This window comes from Fukomys damarensis, unplaced genomic scaffold (assembly GCF_012274545.1).
Source record: "Fukomys damarensis isolate Sample0158 unplaced genomic scaffold, DMR_v1.0_HiC HiC_scaffold_16, whole genome shotgun sequence".
Classification (NCBI taxonomy): domain Eukaryota; kingdom Metazoa; phylum Chordata; class Mammalia; order Rodentia; family Bathyergidae; genus Fukomys; species Fukomys damarensis.
The window spans coordinates 118,001,691-118,021,698 of record NW_022900928.1 but is presented as its reverse complement, the minus strand read 5'-3'; the positions used below and the strand labels follow the sequence as shown (position 1 = coordinate 118,021,698).

At 43.3% G+C, this 20,008-nt stretch overlaps 1 pseudogene; it reads left to right on the top strand.

Annotated features, from left to right (window-relative positions):
* The first annotated feature begins 12,270 nt into the window (after positions 1 to 12,270).
* On the top strand, positions 12,271 to 13,054 carry LOC104853805 (annotated as a pseudogene).
* The last annotated feature ends 6,954 nt before the right edge of the window (positions 13,055 to 20,008 follow it).

Below are 20,008 nucleotides of genomic sequence, written 5' to 3'. Positions count from 1 at the left end.
AGAACCCAAAAGAGTGGGGCAGAAAGCTCTGTGTATGCACTAGGCGGGCGGCTAGCAGCCTCTCCTGCTCCCCTGAGAGCTGTGCTGAGGCCCGTGCCTCCCAGACTGTCAGGGACACATCTGCGGGAGAACAGGGCAACTTCCTTGGGGTCTTCCCATTTGTCATTGCCTTGGAGCAGTACTCTAAAGTGGATGAGGACAGCAGGAGGCTTGGCAGGTTTTTCCTGTCCTTGTATCGGTTGTCTGCTGACTGACTCAACGTGTTAGGAACTTTGGAAAGAAAACCCCGAAACCTATCCATTTCTGCAGGATGGAGGAGGGGAGCATGAGCAGAAACACTGAGAAGGTGGCGGAGTCTCCGTAAAACACCTCCCTTTGGATCCTGATGCTGCCTGTCACCAGAATGGTTCCCACTTCTGAAATTTTTGCCGACCCCCAATGTTTCCTTTTCATTTTAACCCCATTGTATTTTCCTGCGGTCTCGGTAGCTCTTCCTTAGCAGCTGTCAACAACACTGAGCAGTTGTCTTCAGCCCGGTGCTCTGTGAAGGTTTTTGTGCCCTGATTCTCTGAGTTGCACAGTTCCTGCATCTAATACCCTGGCCGACTCTCATGCAGCAGCCTGCCTTTCTCCTCCAAGACTCATTGTGGTCGGTGACATTCCAGGCCCGCTTGTGTGATTTCCTGTCACAGACCTTAAGTATAGGCCTTTGTTTCTCATGGTGATGCAGAATCCTCCTGCCCCACATAGCTCTTCCTATGTGTGAGGTCCGCGGCCTGCTGCAGGACTTAAAATCTTCTCTGTTAAAACTGAGCACTGGGCTTTTTCAGACTCTTCCTGGGTCTCACTTTATTTCTGTGTTGGATGGGTGGGAAGAAGATACGCTGGAGAACCTGGGCTTTTTAGGTTGATTTCTTTAATAACATATAAAAAAGCTGTTTTCTAAGAATCAACTTCACATAAATGCCTATGGGCTCAGTTTTGGACACTTCCGGAAAAAGGTTCCTTGCTCAGTCAGGCACACCAGAGAGAAAGAAAAGCCGCTTGGGCCACCTTTAGAAAGCTTTGCAGAACCTCCGGATCATATTCGCAAACAACGCCCCTTAGGCCCGGATATTTAGTTTGGCAGCAGAGTCCCAACTGCAGTTGTGATGACACTGGGCTAGCAGGAGTCACGTTGCTTCATTTGTCAGGCAGAGGTAACTCTGCAAGGGCCACAGCCTCAGTTCCCGGCTTCCTTTGTGAGGATAGCAGAGGAGCTGGGGGTGTGGCTACGGCTTTTTTGTGCCTGCTCACACCAGGTGCTAGAAACCTCAGCGATATTAAACTTTGGAAAAGCAACAGCTCTGTGCAGTCTCACTCACATCGTCTTAGTAGTTATTAAGTGCCGTGGGAGCTGCTCACTAAGCTCTACTTCCTGTTTCTGGTTCACGGAGGGGTGTGATTACGGCTGTCAGAGTTTCCCTCTTCAGTTGCCCTGTGGACATTGGAGCCAAGAGATAAGAATTGCACATGGCTGCATAAGAACTCAAATGGTTGTGGGTCAGAGTCATTTATAAGAATGTCATTTGGAATTTGAGGCATTAGTGTTTTCCTGCCTCTTTATTTATTTATTTGTAAGTCTTTAGTGATGCTTAGCTTTGTAAGCCCAGATATACTAACTTGTTTAATTTGTAAGGAAGGATTCTAATGGTAAAAATGGGCACCATTTGTGGCTGTATTTGCTTAACAAGAAGATGGCTTGTGAATTCCAAATTAGATTGCTGGGAAGAAATGCGTCAGTGGTGTACTGGTTCCTGTTATCCAGCCCAGTTCGAGGGAGGACCCTGTTTCCAACCACTGCCAGGGATTTCTGGGTAGAAGTGGGGAATGTGACCTATAGCTGTGGCCCCTGGGTAGCAGAGCACCCCACCGCATCCTTCTCTAAGCTGGGGGCTGGGAGGGCATGCAGTGCTGTGAACAGAGGTTCCCCTGCCCAGGCGAGCCCAGTGGTGTGGTGATAATTTGCATTAGCAAGACACATCCTGTTCTCAGTCTCCACGCTACATTGAGAAGTTACTAATCTCCACATTTTCATGAAGCCTTAAACTTCTTTTTAAGTGCGTTTGGTGCCAACATTTTCCTAGAGCTGTAGCAAAGCAAGAAACCCATTCTCACATTGCAATGTAATTTTGATAGGAAGCTTTAATGATTTTACAAGGCATGATTGGATATGTCATATTAAATTTAGTAACTATGGAAAAAAGAAAAGACAAAGCTTGGGAAGGCACAAAGTGCCCTGCTTCATGTTCGTGTCACACCTGCCTTCTCTCTTCTGTCTCATTCCTTGGCACACAAGCCTGCCACAGAAGGGGTCTCATGACAGCCCTCCCTCAACTCCACGTCCTGTCAGTGCTGGCCCAGCTTCTCTTCTCCATGCTGCAGCCCTGCTCTGAGTCCCAGGGACAGAGATAGCAATGTTTAGCAGAGTCTCAGTGTGAACTTTCCCTAGGTCCATCTGGGATTCATAGGAGACTGGCACTCTTGAAAGGAGTGGTCTTCAGGGGTGAATCCATCCTGGGGGGTCAGGGCAAGGCCCAGAGGCCTGTGATGGCTCAGAGTTGGCGGTAAGGGATTGGTGCTGTGGCTCAGTCCCTCATGGGGAGGGAGTTGGGGCTGGGTGCATAAGTGATGGACGCTGGGCAGGCTGGGCAGTGCACGCAAGAGTCAGGGAAACCTGGCCTTTCCCCACTCTGGGTGTCGGGCTGGAAGTGGCCGGGGTGTAGGCCAGCTTGGCAAGAGGCCCAGGCAGCTAAGGGGCAGAAAGGTGGGGAATGGGGTCCTGGAGAGGTTTCCTGAATCACAGACTCGCTCCCTGGTTGTATGTATACAGACTGTAGATAAAGTTAGATCAAACGAAACAAAACGAAACACCTAAAAAGCAAGAAAAAGAAAAAAGAAATAAAATACTTTATGTTCTAGAGAAGTTTTAGGGTCCCAGCAAAATTGAAGAGGAAAAACTTCCAGCATTTTCCACGAAGTATTTTGTTCTCAGTGTTATAAAGTCACCACGTCATAGTAGCACCACGTCCTGTCACTACAATTTAGATTATTACTATTTAATATAGTGCATTTTTTATGATGGTATTTCACTTTTCCTTGTCTGTTCTTCCTACTTTGAAATTTTCTCAGACTTTCTTCTGGCCTCTGGTTATTTCTGACCCTTCTCTCTCCAGCTTCTGAGCCCAACAAGAGCCCCTCTCTTTCTCTGCTCGTTATCTGTCTCCCACCTCTCTAAGGCTGATGGATAGGGAGGTTCCTCAGCAGTTTGATGCCTCTGACATCTGTACCTGCTCCACTCCCTCCTTGCTCTTCCTCTGGGTCCAGGGCGGAGGCAACCTTCTCTTCCTCCTGACCAGGCCATGCCCGGTCCAGCCCCACCCTCTGTGCCATGTGGACTTCACTCTTCTTTGGCCCTCATGTCAGCCTTTCCTGGTCTTCTGGCACCTTCCCTGAAGTCTATATGTGCCATTTCCGGACAACATTTCCTCTCGGTAGCATTTGACACTATTTATGTAATTTCTTCATTTCTTTAAAAAAAAAAAAAATCACAGAGCTGCATTTACATCAGGTCCTCTTGCTGTAACCAAGGGGTAACAGGAACAAAATGTACAAATGCTTGCCCTGCTAGAGCTCAAACTCACAACTCTCATCTCACTTGTTTTAACCACAAAAAACCAGACTCAATGTATAAAAATGACAAAGTTTAACAAGGCATCATGGTGCAAGGCTGTAATCCTAGTAGTTAGGAGACTGAGGCAAGAGGGTAGTGAGATTGAGGCCAGCCTGGGCTACATAGTGAATTCAGTTACACAGCAAGACCCTGCCTCAAAAAAAAAAAAAAAAAAAAAAGAAAAGAAATTATTGCATAAAATACCATCTTGTATAAAAATTAGAAATTTTGGATAAGTTGAATAAGACAATAAAAGAGAGTAGACAAGACTTGGAGAAATCATTATTAGCAGTTAGCTGTGCACCCTTTCATACCTTGTTCTACACATATTATGCTTTATTTAATTTTTAATTTTAATTATAATTAATTAATATTTTGAGACAAGGTCTCACTATGTAGCCCAGGCTGGCCTGGAACTTGTGGTGTTCTTCCTGCCTCAGCTTCCTGGGTGCTGGGATTATGGGTATGGGATTACATGACTGGCTCAACATATAACACTTTATTTTTATTTTATTTTCATTTTTATGGTTTTTTGAGACTAGGTTTCACTATGTAGTTGAGACTGACCTAGAACTCACTATGTAGCCCAGGCTGGTCTCAAACTCACAGGGATCCTCCTGCCTCAGCCTTCTGAGTGCTGGGATTACAGGCATGTGCCACCACACCCACTTATAACACTTTAAATAAAACAAAATAAATGCAGCTGGGCCTGGTGGTGCAAATCTGTAATCCCAACACTCAGGAGGCTGAGGCAGGAGGATCCCTGTGAATTTGAGACCAGCCTGGGCTACATAGTGAGTTCCAGGTCAGTCTCAACTACATAGTGAGGCCCTGTCTCAAAATCCACCCCCTCAAAAAAGAACCCAAACAAAATGAGAGTATGGTATTTCATAGCCTGATTTGTTTTTCTCATAATATAAGCTGTTTTGCTGTAATGCTATATCATAGTCCGAAGAAATTTTGTTATACCAAAATTGTCTTAATGGGGAGAAAAGGGTCACAAAAAGACAGCTCAAATGCACAGTAGTATTCATGGCCCTCTAGGAATGTTCTCAGTGATAACATTTGAAAATAGTTGTCTGTGGCAAGAAGGCCCTAAACATCACTGAGTGAACCCAGAATTGATTATATTCACCTTTTATGCAAAACAATAGCTGCTTTGTTTTCTTTCCGTAGTAGGGATTGAACCCAAAGCCTCAAGCATACTAGGCAAGTACTCTGCCACTGAGCCACAAACACAGCCTGAGGAGTTGTGCTCTCTCGTGTCATTTGTGATGCCTGGGGACGCCTATCGCCTTTATTTCCCTCATGCGGAAGAATAATAAATGTGCCAAGAGCAGGCAAGATTTTTACCTCCTGGTGTTCAAGGAGCCCAGTTCATGCTTTGACTTTGTTATAATTAACAGCAACCTTTGACACTTTTCTTATATCCTGCTCATGCTGAAGAAGAAATGCCTGCTTATGCAGAAACCCTTTGCCCTTCCCATAGCCATCTAGGCTCCCTTTATGGCAGTGCAGGATTCCACTCTCTAGATGGACCTCATACCATATTTAACCAATCAACTTCTTTTTTTCTTTTTAGGTGGTCACATGCATTGAAGCCAGGACTTACACACTAAGCTACATCTTCAGCCTCTTTTGATTTTCTTTAGTCCCTATATTGCCCCATTGAGCTCAAACTGCCTCAGCCTCCCAGAGCTTTGAGATTATAGGCATGAGCTACCACGTTCAGTTTAACCAGGGAAACAATGCTGCAGGGAACATCTTTGCCCCTACAACTTCATGAAAAGCCCTGGTCACTTCACTAGGACAAATTCTGTATTTCAAAGTAGAATCTGGGTGAAAGGGAGTACATTTTAAGTTTTGGATATGTATTACCAAATTCGCTCATTCAACAACTATTTAATGACTGTGATTTCCCTGGGCTTGGAGTAGTGCTGGAGGTACAGCAGTGATCCAAGCGGATATGGGCTCTGTCTTTCTGGGGTTTACATTCTGGTCACAATAGAAATAAACATAAGTGTAAGGTAAAGCCATAATTAGTGCTTTGAACAAAACAGAGTGAAGGTGTGGGAGGTGAGGTATGCTAGTGCAATTGAAATAGCAAGAAAAAATCTTCAGTATTAGTTGAACTTTGAGCAGAGACCTGAAGGAAGTGAAATATCTGTTGGAATGTCATTCCAGGCAGAAGGGATAGCAAGTGCACAGGCCCTGAGGCAGCATTGCTTTTGGTATGTCTCCAAATGAGAAGGTGGCAGAGGTATCTGGAGGGCAGGGATGGCTTTGAAGGAGATGATAGACAGGGAGCTGTAGGCCAGGTTGGATTGGGCCACATCAGCCAAGAGTGCAGGACTGGGAGCGAAGTTTTCATCAATCTGACTGCAGTAGAGAGGTGATTGCCACCTTATGAAAAGAGATGAGGGTGTCTTGGGAAGAGCCAGTGGAGGAGCCAGTGATGGAAGGTGGTCTGATCTCCATTCCCACCAGTCACCTCTGTCAGCACAGTGTTTTCAGTTGCCACATTTCCTTCTTCTTGAACTTCCACTTCCTCTGGACCTTTGCTTTCTTCCTGCATCCTTGGCTTCTTTCAGGCCTTTTTTTGCAGGCCCCTCTTCCTCTTTCAGTACCTTGAATGCTGACATTCTCCAAGATTCTAATCTCTTCTCTTTTCTGTCCTTTTTTTGTTTTCCAGTTTCCTTGGGGATGTCATCTCTTTTGGTGGCTCCGGTTCTCAATGAGTAAGATTCTCCTGAAATGTGTTTCTAGACCAGCCAAACTTCTCTGGGCTTCTGAGCTCGATTCCCCAGTGCACATTGCCATGTCCACTTGTAGCCTTACTGTGAGTCCAAAATTGGGTCACCTGTACCTCTCATACAGCCTTTGCTTTGGCCACACCGGATCCCTCAGCTTCCCCCGGACATGGCACGCCATGTGCCTTGGTCTAGAGTTCCTTGGTTGTATGTGACAGAAACCTGCTTTTAAGGGGCCAAAGCCAAAAGAGATTTAGAAGAAGGATCTGAGTATCTGATATCTGAGAGCATCTGATATCTGAGAGCATCTGATAGACACAAAGACAAAAAATGCCAAGAGATACTAGAAGCAGGAAGGTGGCTCCTTTCTTTGGCTCTCTTAAAAGCTACTGAGTCCTCATCTCTACTGCATTTAGCAGGCCCAGCTCACTCTTCTTCCAGGCTCACCAGTGTTGCCTGACTGTTCTGCCCACAGATGAGGCTCATGTTTACATCATCCAGATCAAATGAAAAGTCCACGAAGCAATTCAGTCTCCCATTTCCAGGAAATAGCTCTGCTTGGCCCAGCTGGACCAGGTAGGTGGCATCAGGTAGGAAAAAACACAGCTTGGATGATAGCCCCAAAGAATTCTCTAAACTCTCTGTGCTGAGCCTTTGCAATACCATTCCCAGCACTGCATCCCTTCCCTGTATTTTCACTGGGCTCAATTCTGTTCATACCTCAAGAGTTAGCTCAAGGGTTAGGCTCCCTGGGAAACATCATTACTTTTGTATGATTGGCAAGGTGATGATAGCTAGGTACACCCTGTATTAACACCACATCTAGGAACTAGAGTGAACTTTGAATTTTATTAAATCAAAATTTCTGTGCATAAAGTTTAGTTCAACTTACTCTATCCGTGATGTCAAAACAAAACTAAAGATTTAAATCAACATTAATCACTAGCATTGATTATAACTTACCTCATTTTAGATATTGGGCCAAATGCTTTACACACATTAACTAATGTAATCATTGAAACTACCCTAGGAAGCTTGTTCTTTAACCAGTCAGTTTTGGGATGGGGAGAGTGGTCCTGAAGGTTGAAGCCAGGGCCTTCCACTAAGCTACATCCTCAGTTCCCTTTTTCATTTTTTGTTTAGAGACAGGCTCTCACCAACTTGTTGCGTTACCCAGAAGGGGCTTGAACTTACCTCAGTCTCCCAGGGTGCTAGAATTACAGGCAGGCACAACCATGCTTGGCTAACAAGCATTTTTTAAATGGTTGTGAGGGCTGGGCGTGGTGGCACATGGCTGTAATCCCAGCACTGGGTAGGCTAAGGCAGGAAGACCACCACAAGTCCAAGGCCAGTCTGGGCTACATCCTGAGTTCAAGGACAGCTGGAACTAGTGAGACCATATCCCAAAAAGAAAAAAAAAAAAAAAAGGCCAGTTGGCTACATCGTGAGTTCAAGGACAGCTGGAACTAGTGAGACCATATCCCAAAAAAAAAAAAAAAAAAAAAGATTGTGGGGGTGGACATTTTACAACACTGGATATTAAAATTCCATTGTCCTTTGTAAAATTGAGCTGCTACAAAGCCACAACACACACTCACTTATCTATTGCCTGTGGCTCTTGCTTTGTAGCAATAGAGGTAAACAAATGGTTGACTGACCAGCGTACAAAGTCTAAAATATTTAATATTAATGTTTAATATTTAATATTCCCAGTAAAAGATGACACCCTTGCCCTTGTATAGAGGAGACTGAATTCCTCCCCAGCCCATAGTCCCTTGCTAAGGCCATCATTTTTGTGAAGCAATTTTTTTTTTTTTTTGGTCCTGGAGATCAAATTTGGGACCTTGCGCTTGCGAGGCAGGCAGCAGCACCACTGAAATAAAATCCCTGACAAGGCCATTGTGTTTGACAAGGCCCTTTGCAAGTTCCTTCTAGGAGCACAGAGTTACCCCCACACACCCCTTTCACGCAGTAGTTAAGATACCATGCATACAATTCTGCATTTCCCCTTTTCTCATTTAGCATATTTTGGAGATACTGTTAGTTTTCTCCTTTTTTTTGAAACAGGATCTTGCCATGTAGTTCAGAATGGCCTTGAACTCACTATGTAGCCCAAGCTGGCCTAGAACTTGCAATGATACTCAGTGCTGCAATTATGCAGTACCATGCCCAACTCGGAGATGGTATTATTATCAATAATCAGTAACTTCCTTATTCTTTTTTCATCTGTGGAGCATTCCAGTGCCTGGGTGGACCTGATTTTTTTTTTCTGTAGTGGGCATCGAACCTAGGGAGCACAGAACAACATCCCAGTCTTTTTTATTTTTGAGATAGGGGCCTATAACATATCAATTTTACACAGGAGGAAACTGAGGTACAAAAGTTCAAGTAACTGGAGTTGGGGTGTGCATGCAAGGAGCTGATACTAGACTTACATGTTTTTTGGCAAGGGCAGTACTAGGGATTGAACCCAGAGTCTTTCCACTGACCTACATCCCATATCTTTTTGTTTTTATTTGGAATAGAGTCTTGCTAGGTCATTAAGTTGCCCAGGCTGGTTCAAACTTTCAGTCCTCCTGGCTCAGCCACCCAGACTGCTGGGTCACAGGTGTGTGCCACCATGCCTGGCTGAGAGCCACACTCTTACCCCTTTGCTAGATCAACCAGTTTAGTAGAGTCTCGTACTTTTCTTCTAACACTGCCTATTAACGGTTGCCATTCCATTGCTTTGTTTCACCGTGCTTTAATAGGGTTTTTCTTTTAGCACATCCTTTATGTTTCTGAGTATAAAAAGGAAACATATCTCTATGTAGATATACAGTGTCTTGGCATTTAAAGACCTTGCAAAAAGGGCAGGGGATTTAATTCAGTGGTTCCGCTGCCCGCCTCACAAGCACATGGTCCTGAATTTGATCCCTGGTACCAAAACAAAAACAACCTCCCCCCACCAAATAAAGACCTTGAAAGATGCTCTTGTCATACCAATGTTTACTACTAAGCTAGCTCCAAATGTTTGCCTGCCTTGGGTGATGGATGGGAATAAATGAATAAAAATGAAGGTCACTGTGGACTGTGCTCTGGCTCATGTTCCTGACTTTTCTTCCCCTCTGAATCTATCTGTAGGTACTGGAGCAAAGGTCAAGGGGACAATCTTTTAGTCCCACTTTCAGTCCCAGTGACTGAGGAGAAGCTTCTTGTTATGAGAAGAGGGTAATGAATGGAGAACTGGGAGACCAAGGTCCACTGTGGCTTCTGTTGCCTGTAGTTCAAGGCCTCTGGCGAGTGCCACCAGCTCTGGCTGTCAAACGGCCCACCTGTCACTAAGAGAAGTTAACTAAGAAGTGGATCTTTGAGCTCCCTTTCCGCTGGGTATTCTGGGTTTTGGTGCAGCAGGTCAAAGCCACCACTTACACAACTGAGGAGTGCAGAGCAGCAAGTACAGTGTGTGTAGCACGCCTGTGACTAGGCGTCCTAAGATGAATTAGCAGTACCTTCCCATAAACAGAAAGCTTTTGTGCACTCCTGACCCCAGTCCCCAGAAATTGCTACAGCAGTGAGGCTCCCAAGCCTTGCAGAAGCTGCCTGGGCCCCAGGTTTACGCACTTCTGGCAATTGGGTTGGACCCGTGGGCAAGCAGAGGGATCCACAGAGCCACAGCCAGCTGCGCAGTCCAGCACAGCTAATGCCTCAGTGTGGTGCTGGGCAGCACAGGAGGGTGTCTGGGACTATTACTGAGGGGGAGTGGAGACAAAACACAGGCATAGATAACCCTGATGGGAGCCAAGACTTTAGGTCAGCCTCTGGGCCTGCATGGCTCACAGCCAGTGCTGATGGGAATCTGGCCAGGGGAACGTGTCTGACCTCATACTTTGCAAGGTCCTGTTGAGAAATCAGCAGCATGCTTCTCCTCCCGGAAGGTGTCTTGAGCACGTCCCTAAGCCTCTGGGGGAGGGGTCTTGAGCTGGCACCTCTCCCCCCACACCCTAGCTGCTTCATCTCAGGCAGATAGAATGGTCAGGAGGTGAAAATGCTAGGAGTCAGCAGCAGTGAGGAGCTTGGAGACTGAGTGTATGTGGAGAGAGGAAATAGGAGACATACCTGAAAGAAAAAGAATCACCCGCACAAAAAACTGATTCCAAGAGGGCGTTTGTCACCTCCATTTCCAGTGTGTTTTAAACTTGGGTCTGGAACTAGGTCACCTGGGGCTCCAGGTTCCTTGAAGCTTTATGGCCTTGCTGGGACTGGGACCATTACCCTTACCCTCTCTCCAGGGATGCTAACAGCACCCTACTGTCACTTATCTTGGGGCACTGCACTAATTTCCAACACTTTCCTCAAATCCTCTCTGCACTTTTGTTAAAAGTCCCTTTATTTAATGCTTCCTGAGTAAACTCTCTCCTTGCCCAGCCTGACTGCCATGGAGAATATTCCTGCTACAATCTAATCTGTTCAGGAGTCATTCATAAATCTACCTTTAAACAATCCGTGTGTGTGTGTGTGTGTGTGTGTGTGTGTGTGTGTGTGTATTGAACTCATGCTTGCCACTGAGCTTTATCTCCAGACTGCTAGAAGTGTTATTTTGAGACAGGGTCTTGCTATGTAGCCCAGGGGGCCTCCAACTTGCTACCATCCTGAATCTATTTCCTAAGGGGCTGGAATTATAGGCTTGTGCTGCCGTGCTTGGCATTAATTTGCCTTTTAATTTTCTTAATCTTTATGAAATTTATTGGTACATATTAGTTATACAACACAGTTACATTCATAATTGGGATCTTGTACCTACACATGACTTATCCGATTCTTATTTTTCCCCATTTCCCAGCTCTCCCCTCAGCCCCTCCACCCTTCCCTGTTTCCATATTTTTCCTTTTTTCAGGAATTTTTTCTTTTCCCTTTTTATCTTTCCCCTATCCCTCCTACTTCCTCTACTCTTTTTTCTTCTTCTGGGATGCTGCATTTTACTCCTTATCTACACTTTTACTTTTTTTTTTTGGTAACGGGGATTGAACTCGGGTCCTTGCGCTTGCAAGGCAGGCCTCCGAACCACTGAGCTAAATCCCCGGCCCTACACTTTTACTTTTTCATACCAGAGAAACCATTCAGTATTTATACATGTGTAATTTATTAATTTTACATAAGAGTATGGCCTCAATGTGCATCCACTTAGCTATAAATCTCTCTAGTTTCTCATTCTTTATGCCTGAGTAGTATTCCATTTTATAACAAAACCACATCTTCTTCATCCAGTCTCCAGTTGAGGGGCAATTGGGCTGTTCCCAAGTTACAGCTATTACAAACTGTGTTGCTACAAACATGGGTGAATATATATCGCTGTATTATTCTTTTAATTCTTTTCGGAAGATACCCAGCAGAGGGATGGCTGGGTCAAATGGGACTTCTAATCCTAGTTGTTTGAGGTATCTCCATATTGATTTCCACAGTGGTTGCACCAGTCTGCACTCCCACCAGCAATAAAGAATGGTTCCTTTCTCCCCACAACCCTGCCAACATTTATTATTGGTTTATTTCTTGATAGCAGTCATTCTTTCTGGGGTGAGGTGGAACCTCAGTGTTGTTTTCATCTGCATCTCTCAAATGACCAGTGATGTTGAACAGTTTTTCATGTGTTTATTTGCTGCTTTTACTTCTTTGTCTGAGAAATGTCTGTTCATTTCAGATCCCATTTATGAATTGGGTCTTTATATTTGGGGGGGCGTCTTTTTTTTTTTAAGTTCTTTATATATTCTAGATAGCAGACCTTTGAGGAACAGCTGGTAAAAAATTTTTCCTGGTGACTGCAGCTCAGCCATGCTGCTGGGGTCGCTGCGGGGCCGGGCCTCTGGGATGCTATGCCATGTGAGGCCGAGGAGCCCCGCAAGCCCAGCATCAGGCATGGGGCTGCAGTCCCTTGCCTGGCCTCCGGATAAAGGAGAAAATGATAAAGAGAAAAAATCAGTGATCTGTGTCGAGGGCAATATTGCAAGTGGGAAGACAACATGCCTAGAATTTTTCTCCAGTGCGACAGATATCAAGGTTATTAATGGAGCCTGTGTCCAAGTGGAGAAATGTCCATGGCCACAATCCTCTGGGTCTGATGTACAGTGATGCTGGTCGATGGGGCCTCACACCGCAGACATATGTGAAGCTCACCATGCTGGGCCAATACACTCGTCCTCGGATGTCACCTGTATGGCTGATGGAGAGGTCGATTCATAGTGCACAATTTTTGCAGAAAAATAGAAGTGGGAAGATGCCTGAAGTGGACTATGTAATTCTGTCTGAATGGTTTGACTGGATCATGAAGAACATCAGTATCTCTGTTGGCTGAATAGTTTATCTCCGGACCAGTCCTGAGACCTGTCCCCAGAGATTAGAGATGAGATGCAGGGAAGAAGAGAAGGTCATTCCACTGGAATACCTGGAAGCCATTGACCACCTCTGTGCAGAGTGGCTGGTCTCAGGAAGCCTCTTCCCTGTGGCAGCCCCTGCTCTGGTGATTGAGGCTGACCACAACATGGAGAAGATGTTACAAATACTTGAACAAAACCGGGCCCAGATATTAGCACCAGAGAGTTGGAAGCGTGGCCCATAGGATGGGCGAGGTCTGTGGGATCATGCCAGAAACGTGCCCATACCTGCCACGGCAGCTATTAGGAGCAATTTAGAAAAATCTGCTGTTACAAGGCCTTTTATCTGGCCAGATCTAGTTTCCTGATGGTCCTTTCTCCTTAGCCAGTGTCTCTATCATGGGTCTGTGGCCCTTGTGGGTAGATGACAAATGGGAACAGTGTGTTTGTCGCCCTTTATTGTGTGTAGCCTGGCAGTCTCCTGGTGGCTTCTCACTGCTGGATCCCTCTCCTGAAGCCCTTATGAACAGCTCCTGCCCTGAAATTGTGCTGGGTTCTGTACATTCCAGTCACTCAGGAGAGTGAGGTAACAGCCTCATATCTCAGGTGAGGAATATGAAGTTTAGAGAGATTAAAGACTCCCTGGGGTCACACAGGCCGTGAGCCATGAAGCTGATACCATTCATACTTTTGGCCAGGCTACCTCGTCTTGAGAGATGTTCGCTACAGCCTGCCCTTCCCTGCCACAGTCGTACATTTTGGTGGGGAGAGCTGGCAGTGACTCCTCTCATCATTGAGCAGTTCTCAAGGACAATTAGAATTCCTAGACTTTCACAAATTGTGCTATTGGGATTGGGCTCAATGTTAAATGGTTTCACAGCATGAAGTGCTATGACCTCTACCTTTATTTATCACTTGGATTTCCATGATCACAGGAGAATCACACATTGATTCCCACATGGTAGCTAGACTCTGTGAGATGAAGGTCTTGGTTGAACTGCTGCCAATTCTACATAAGGGAACTAGCATTTGGGGCCTGGCCATTTGTCTGGTGCTGGGTTGGGCCAGGGGTGGCCAAAGCAGGCAGCCCTGGCTTCTGAGGCTCCCTTCCTCTGTCCTTGCCTGAGGAGCTTTGCCCTTGGAATTATTTAGCATTTATGGTCCACAGAGAGAGATACAATGGCCTCAAGTCTTTTTGAAAGGTTTTTTTCCATCTAGGAAAACATCTTGAGCCACAGAGCATGAAACCATCTTCACAGGTTCAGAAAATATCTTGCTTCACTCAGCTGTGTCGAGGTACAGAAGGCCCAGCTGCCTCTTAAATCAAGCAGGAAGCAAAAGAAAGGAAGAACATTCTTTGAGAGCAGTCTGAACAGCAGTCAGGGTTTGCAAGCAAAGGCGCTGGAAGCTTTGCTGGAGGTGGGCAAAGAGCACCTGGAGAAGATCGGGCAGGAGCACGGATGAGTAATTAACTGGAGGAGAACAGCTGTGGTCAGCTGTAAATGAAGGTCATTTCTCCTACCCTGTGGATGTGGACTCTTGTGCCTCTGTAGGTACCAGGAGTTCTGGTCCCAGAGAGAGCACTAAGAGGTCAAGGACTCCAGCTCCTAGTCTTTCCTTTTGGGCCAGTTCTTGGACCCTGTTGGCTGAATGAAGGACAGCAGCCAAAGACAGTGTGGGGACTGTGTCCATCAGCACCTGTAACCACGTGCTGGTGATTATCCAGGGAACTGGAGAAGGCAGGAGCCTTTGCTATTGGGAATCTTGACACTGGGGCAGTCTTTGGGAGTTTGTAAATGAATGGTGCAATATTTTCCTCCTGGCTCAATTGTAAATGAACAGTGCAATATCTTCCCCTTGGCTCAATTCAAGCATCAGTTTTGGGGAGAAATGTAATTTTACTTTCACATGTGATAGCCAATAAATTATTACCTAAATCTTGATGTTAAAAAAAATTTCCCACATTGTGGGTTGTCTCTTAGCTCTGCTGGTAATTTCTCTGGCAGTGCAGAAGCTTTTTAAAATGATGATATCCCAATTGTTGATTCTTTGTACTAGTTCCTGTGCTGCTGAGGATTTGTTCATAAAGTCTTTTCCTATGCCAATATCTTCAAGAGTTCTACCTAACTTATCTTCCAGCAAGTTTAGTGTTTCTGTTTTAATATTGATATCTTTAATCCACTTGGATTTTAGTTTAATGCATGCTGATATGGGTCTAGTTTTAATCTTTGACAAGTTGAAATCCTGTTTTTCCAACACCATTTATTAAAGAGGTTATCTTTCCTCCAGTGAGGGTGTTTGGCTCCTTTGTCAAAGATGAGGTAGCTGAGTATGTCAGGAGTTGTTTTTCTAATCTGCTCCACTGATCCTCAGGTCTGTTTCTTTGCCAGTACCATGCTGTTTTAATCACAGTGGCTTTGTAGTATAGTTTCAAGTTGGAGATTGTGATACCCCCTGCCATGTCTCTGATGCCTAGAGTTGCTTTTGCTATTCTAGGTCTCTTCTTGTTCCAAATGAATTTTTAGATTGTTTTCTCTAGTTCTGTGAAATATACTGTTAGGATTTCAATAGGGATTGCATTGAATCTGTATAGCACTTTTGGAAGTATGGCCACTTTCGCTATATTGATTCTTCCTACCCAGGAACAGAGATGTTTTTTTCATTTTCTTATATCCTCTTCAATATCTCTTTTTAAAGAGTGCTGTAGTTTTCAGTGTAGAGGTCTTTTGTCTCTTTCAGTAGACTGATTCCTAGATATTTCATTTTTAAGATGCTATTGAGAAAAGTATTGTTTCCCTAATCTCAGTGAGACTGTTATTTGTGTACAAGAAGTCTATTGATTTTTGAGTATTTTTACCTTGTATCCAGCTACTTTACTGAATCTGTCAATCAAGTCTAGAAGTCTTTTGGCAGAGTTCTTTGGGTCTTCTATGTAGAGTATCACATCACCAGCAAATAATGACAGTTTAACTTCTTCTTTTCCTATCTTTATTGCTTTTATTTCTTTTGTCTAATTGCTGTGGCTAATATTTCCAAAGTTATATTGAACAGGAGTGGTGACAGTGGACATCCTTGTCTTATTCCTGATTTTAGAGTGAGGGTTTTCAGTTTTTTACCATTTAGTATGATGTTGGCTATTGGCTTTTCATAGATAGCCTTTATCAAGGTGAGATAAAGACCATCTATTTCAATTTTCTGTAGGTTTTTTTTTATCATGAATGGGTGTTGAATTTGTGAAATGCTTTTTCTGCATCTATTGAGAGGATCATATGGTTTTTGTCCTTCACTCGGTTAATATAGTGTATTACACTTATTGACTTATGTATGTTGAACCATCCTTGCATTCCTGGGATAAATCTGACTTGGTCAGGGTGTATGAACTTCTTGATGACCCTCTGTATTCTGTTTGCCAGTATCTTACTGAGGATTTTTGCATCTATGTTCATTAGGGAGATCCGCCTGTAGTTCTCTTTTTTGGTTGGATCTTTCCCTGGTTTTATAATCAAAGTAATACTTGCTTCCAGGAATGAATTTGGTAGTGTTGCTTCTTTTTCAATTTCATTGAAAAGTTTAAAGAGTTATGGCAATAGTTCTTTGAATGTCTTGTAGAATTCAGCAGTGAAGCCATCAGGACCTGGGCTTTTCTTTGTAAATTTTTAATTACATTTTCAATTTCACTGATTATAATTGGGGTGTTTAAAATTTTTATATCTTCTTCATTCAACTTTGGTAATTCATATGTATCTAGAAATCTGTCCATTTCTTCTTAAGCTCTGCATTTTATTAGAGTATAGATTCTCAAAGTAAGTATTAATGATCCTCTGATTTCTGAATCTGTTGAGACCACCATTTTCATTCCTAATTGCACAAATTTAAGCCTTTTCTTTCCTTTTTTTGATAAAGTTGGCTGAGTTTATTGTTTTTATTTATTATTTTGAAAAACTTACTCTTTGATTCATTGATTTTTTTGCATTGTTCTCTTAGTCTCTATTGCACTGATTTCTACTCTGATCTTTATAAAATTTCCTCCCTTTTATGAGCTTTGCTTTTCTCTTGCTCTTCTTTTTCTAGGAGCTTAAGAGTCACCATTAGGTTGTTTATTTGAACTAGCTGTTTTCCTAGTGTGGGCATGCTATGAATTTCCCACGTAAACCTGCTTTCATTGTATCCCATAGATTCCTGTATGTTGTACTGCCATTGTTATTAAATTGTAAAAACTGTCTAATTTCTTCTTTAATTTCTGCTGTAACCCACTGGTTGTTCAGGTTATTCAATTTCCATGTGTTTGTGAAGTTCTTATGGTTTCTTATGCTATTGATAGCCAGTTTAAATGAACTATGGTCTGATAATATACATGGGATAACTTCAATTGCTTTGCATTTATTAAACATATTCTATGAGCCAGTATATGGTCTATTCTGGAAAATTACCTGTGTGCAGCTGAAAAGAATGTATATTCTGATTTTGTGGGGTGTAACACTCTGTAGATGTCTATTAAGTATATTTGTTCATAAGTTTGGTTCAGTTCTAGTATTTTGTTGTTGATTTTTAGTCTAGATGATCTGTCTATTTGTGACAATGGGGTATTGAGGTCACCCACTAAAATTGTATTGGTGCTAAGTTGATGTTTCATGTCCCTTAATATTTGTTTTGTATAGTTGGGGGAATTAGTATTTGGTGCATATGTATTTATGATTGTCATCTTTTCCTCTTGGATTGCTCCCTTTATAAGGATAGCTATCTTATTTGTAGACAAAACCAAAACTAATTGAGAGACAAAGAAGGTCACTACATCCTTGTAATTTGCCTTTTAAGTAAGCAGCTCATTTTAAGCATAGAGCACTTTCAGAAGTGCTGTTCCATGCCCTCAGTGCTGCCTAGTTCTTTTGTGTTCTGCTGTCAACAAATTTCCTTATTGCTCAACTCATTTGAAAATAAGGTGGCATTAAAAAAAAAACACACATTGGATGTGGTGGTGCACACCTGTAATCACAGCACTCAGGAGGCTGAGGCAGGAGGATTGCTGAGAATTTGAGGCCAGCCTAGCCTACATAGAGAGTTCAAGGCCAGCCTACACTATATAGCAAGATCCTGTCTCAAAACACAAACAAGCATACAAAGTCCCCCCAAGTCCCCCCCAAACCCCCAGCCTTTGGGGGGCCCTGATCTTGTTCACTGAAGAACTATAAGACATAACAATGGGCACACCCACCCAGGCTCCTCAAGTGTGAGGAGGGTTACTTTCATGCTGGCTTGGTAAGTCCTACCCATATCTGGACCTCAGTATCTTCATTTTTGGTCTGTCCTCCCAGATGTTTTAAAAAGCATTTATAAACCCACAGGAATTTAAAGTGATTTCCACACAAAAGGGTAAGGGATTTTACCACAATGTTGTTCTACCTTTCCTTTCCACTCAACATTGTTTCTTGAATATCTTTTCATGTTCACTCATATAGCTACTTATTTAAGTTATTTTTGGTGCAGGGGATGGAAGTCAAGGCTTTGAACAAGCCAACCACCTACAGTGAGCTACACTCCCAGGTTGATTTCATTGTTTGACACAATTATTTTTTGTAAACAGCTTTACTGAGGTCTAATTTACCAACTATAAGAGTCGCAATCTGTTTTAAGTATAGAATCAGCCTTAGCTTACTTTGTGCTACTATAACAGAATACCACAGACTGTATAGTTTATAAACAATAAAGTTTACTTGGTGCACAGTCCTGAAGGCTGGGAAGTCCAGGAGCATAGCACCATAACCTGTCAAGGACATTTGTGTGCCGGGGATTTAGCTCAGCGGTTCGGTGGCCTGCCTTGCAAGCACAAGGACCGGAGTTCAATCCCTGGTACCAAAAAAAAAAAAAAAAAAAAAAAAAAAAAAAAAAAAAAAAAAAAAAAAGGTTTGTAAAGTGTAGTGACAAAACATGGCAGAAAGGCAGGTGAACACGTGCAAGAGAGGCCTAGTGAAATCCCACAGAGAGGCATAGCTGAAATCCCAGCTATGTGGAAGGCTAAGGTAGTAGGATAGCAAGTTCAAGGCAAGCCTGGGTCACTTAGCAAGATCCTGTCTTGAAGTAAACTAAGTAAAGTGTTGGGGTGTAGCTCTGTGATAGAGAGCTTGCCTAGCACGTGCAAGGTCCTTGGTTTGATCACAAGCAATGAAGGGAAAAGGAGAGAAGGGGTGGAGGACTAGCTTACACTCATCTATTTTTTGGTTTTGTTTTGTTTTTTGAGAAAGGGTCTTGCTATGTAGTACAGACTGGCCTTGAACTTACCACGATCCTCCCGCTTCAGCCTCCCTAGGCTCATTATTTCAGTCATAAGGGCAGACCTCTCATATTCTAAGTACTCCATTAAAGGCCCCACCTCTTAGTACTGTTATAATAGAACATTTCTTTATTTCCTCAATTTTTATTAATACATGTTCACAGCCTATAATGATTCCATTTTGATACATAACACATCTTAATTCTTTTTTCATCCCCTTCCTCTCCCTTCTCCCCCTTTCATGTCTTGATCCCTCTCCCTAGTGCAAAAAGAGCCATTTCCCTGTTTTCTATTATCTTCTTTTATTTAACAGCAAGTAGATTTCAACATAAGTTTTGATCAGATATTCAAACTCTAGCACAAGGCAATGATTTTTGTTAAATTTACAGTTGTGCAAATATCACTACAATCTAGATTCAGAATATTCCAATCATCTCGAAAGACCTGAGGGCTATTTACACTCAATCCTGTCCTTGTCCCTGGCCCGAGACAACTACTCATCTGCATTCTGTCCCCATAGATTTGCCTTCTCTTAACCCTTCACATGGATGGACTCAAACACAATGTGGTCTTCTTTTCTAGCTTCCTTAGCTCAGTGTTTTTAATGTTGCTTCTAGATCACTGCATTTGCTGTGTCTGTGGCATGGATGCTCCATCATAGTTTATATAAACCCCCTATAGGCATTTCTGTTGTTCTTGAACTTAGGCTTTGACAAATAATGCTGTGACAAATATTCTGTACCCATGTGCCCACCTATGTGGGTATTTCTGTAGGATCAGACAGTATGTACATAAAGTACGTAGAGAATTGCCTTCCTTAAAGATGTATCTATTCACTCTCCTAGCAGCCAGGGAAGAGAACATCTTTTTTTTTTTTTTTTTTTTTTTTTTTTTTTTTTTTTTGGTGCCAGGGATTGAATTTGGGACCTTG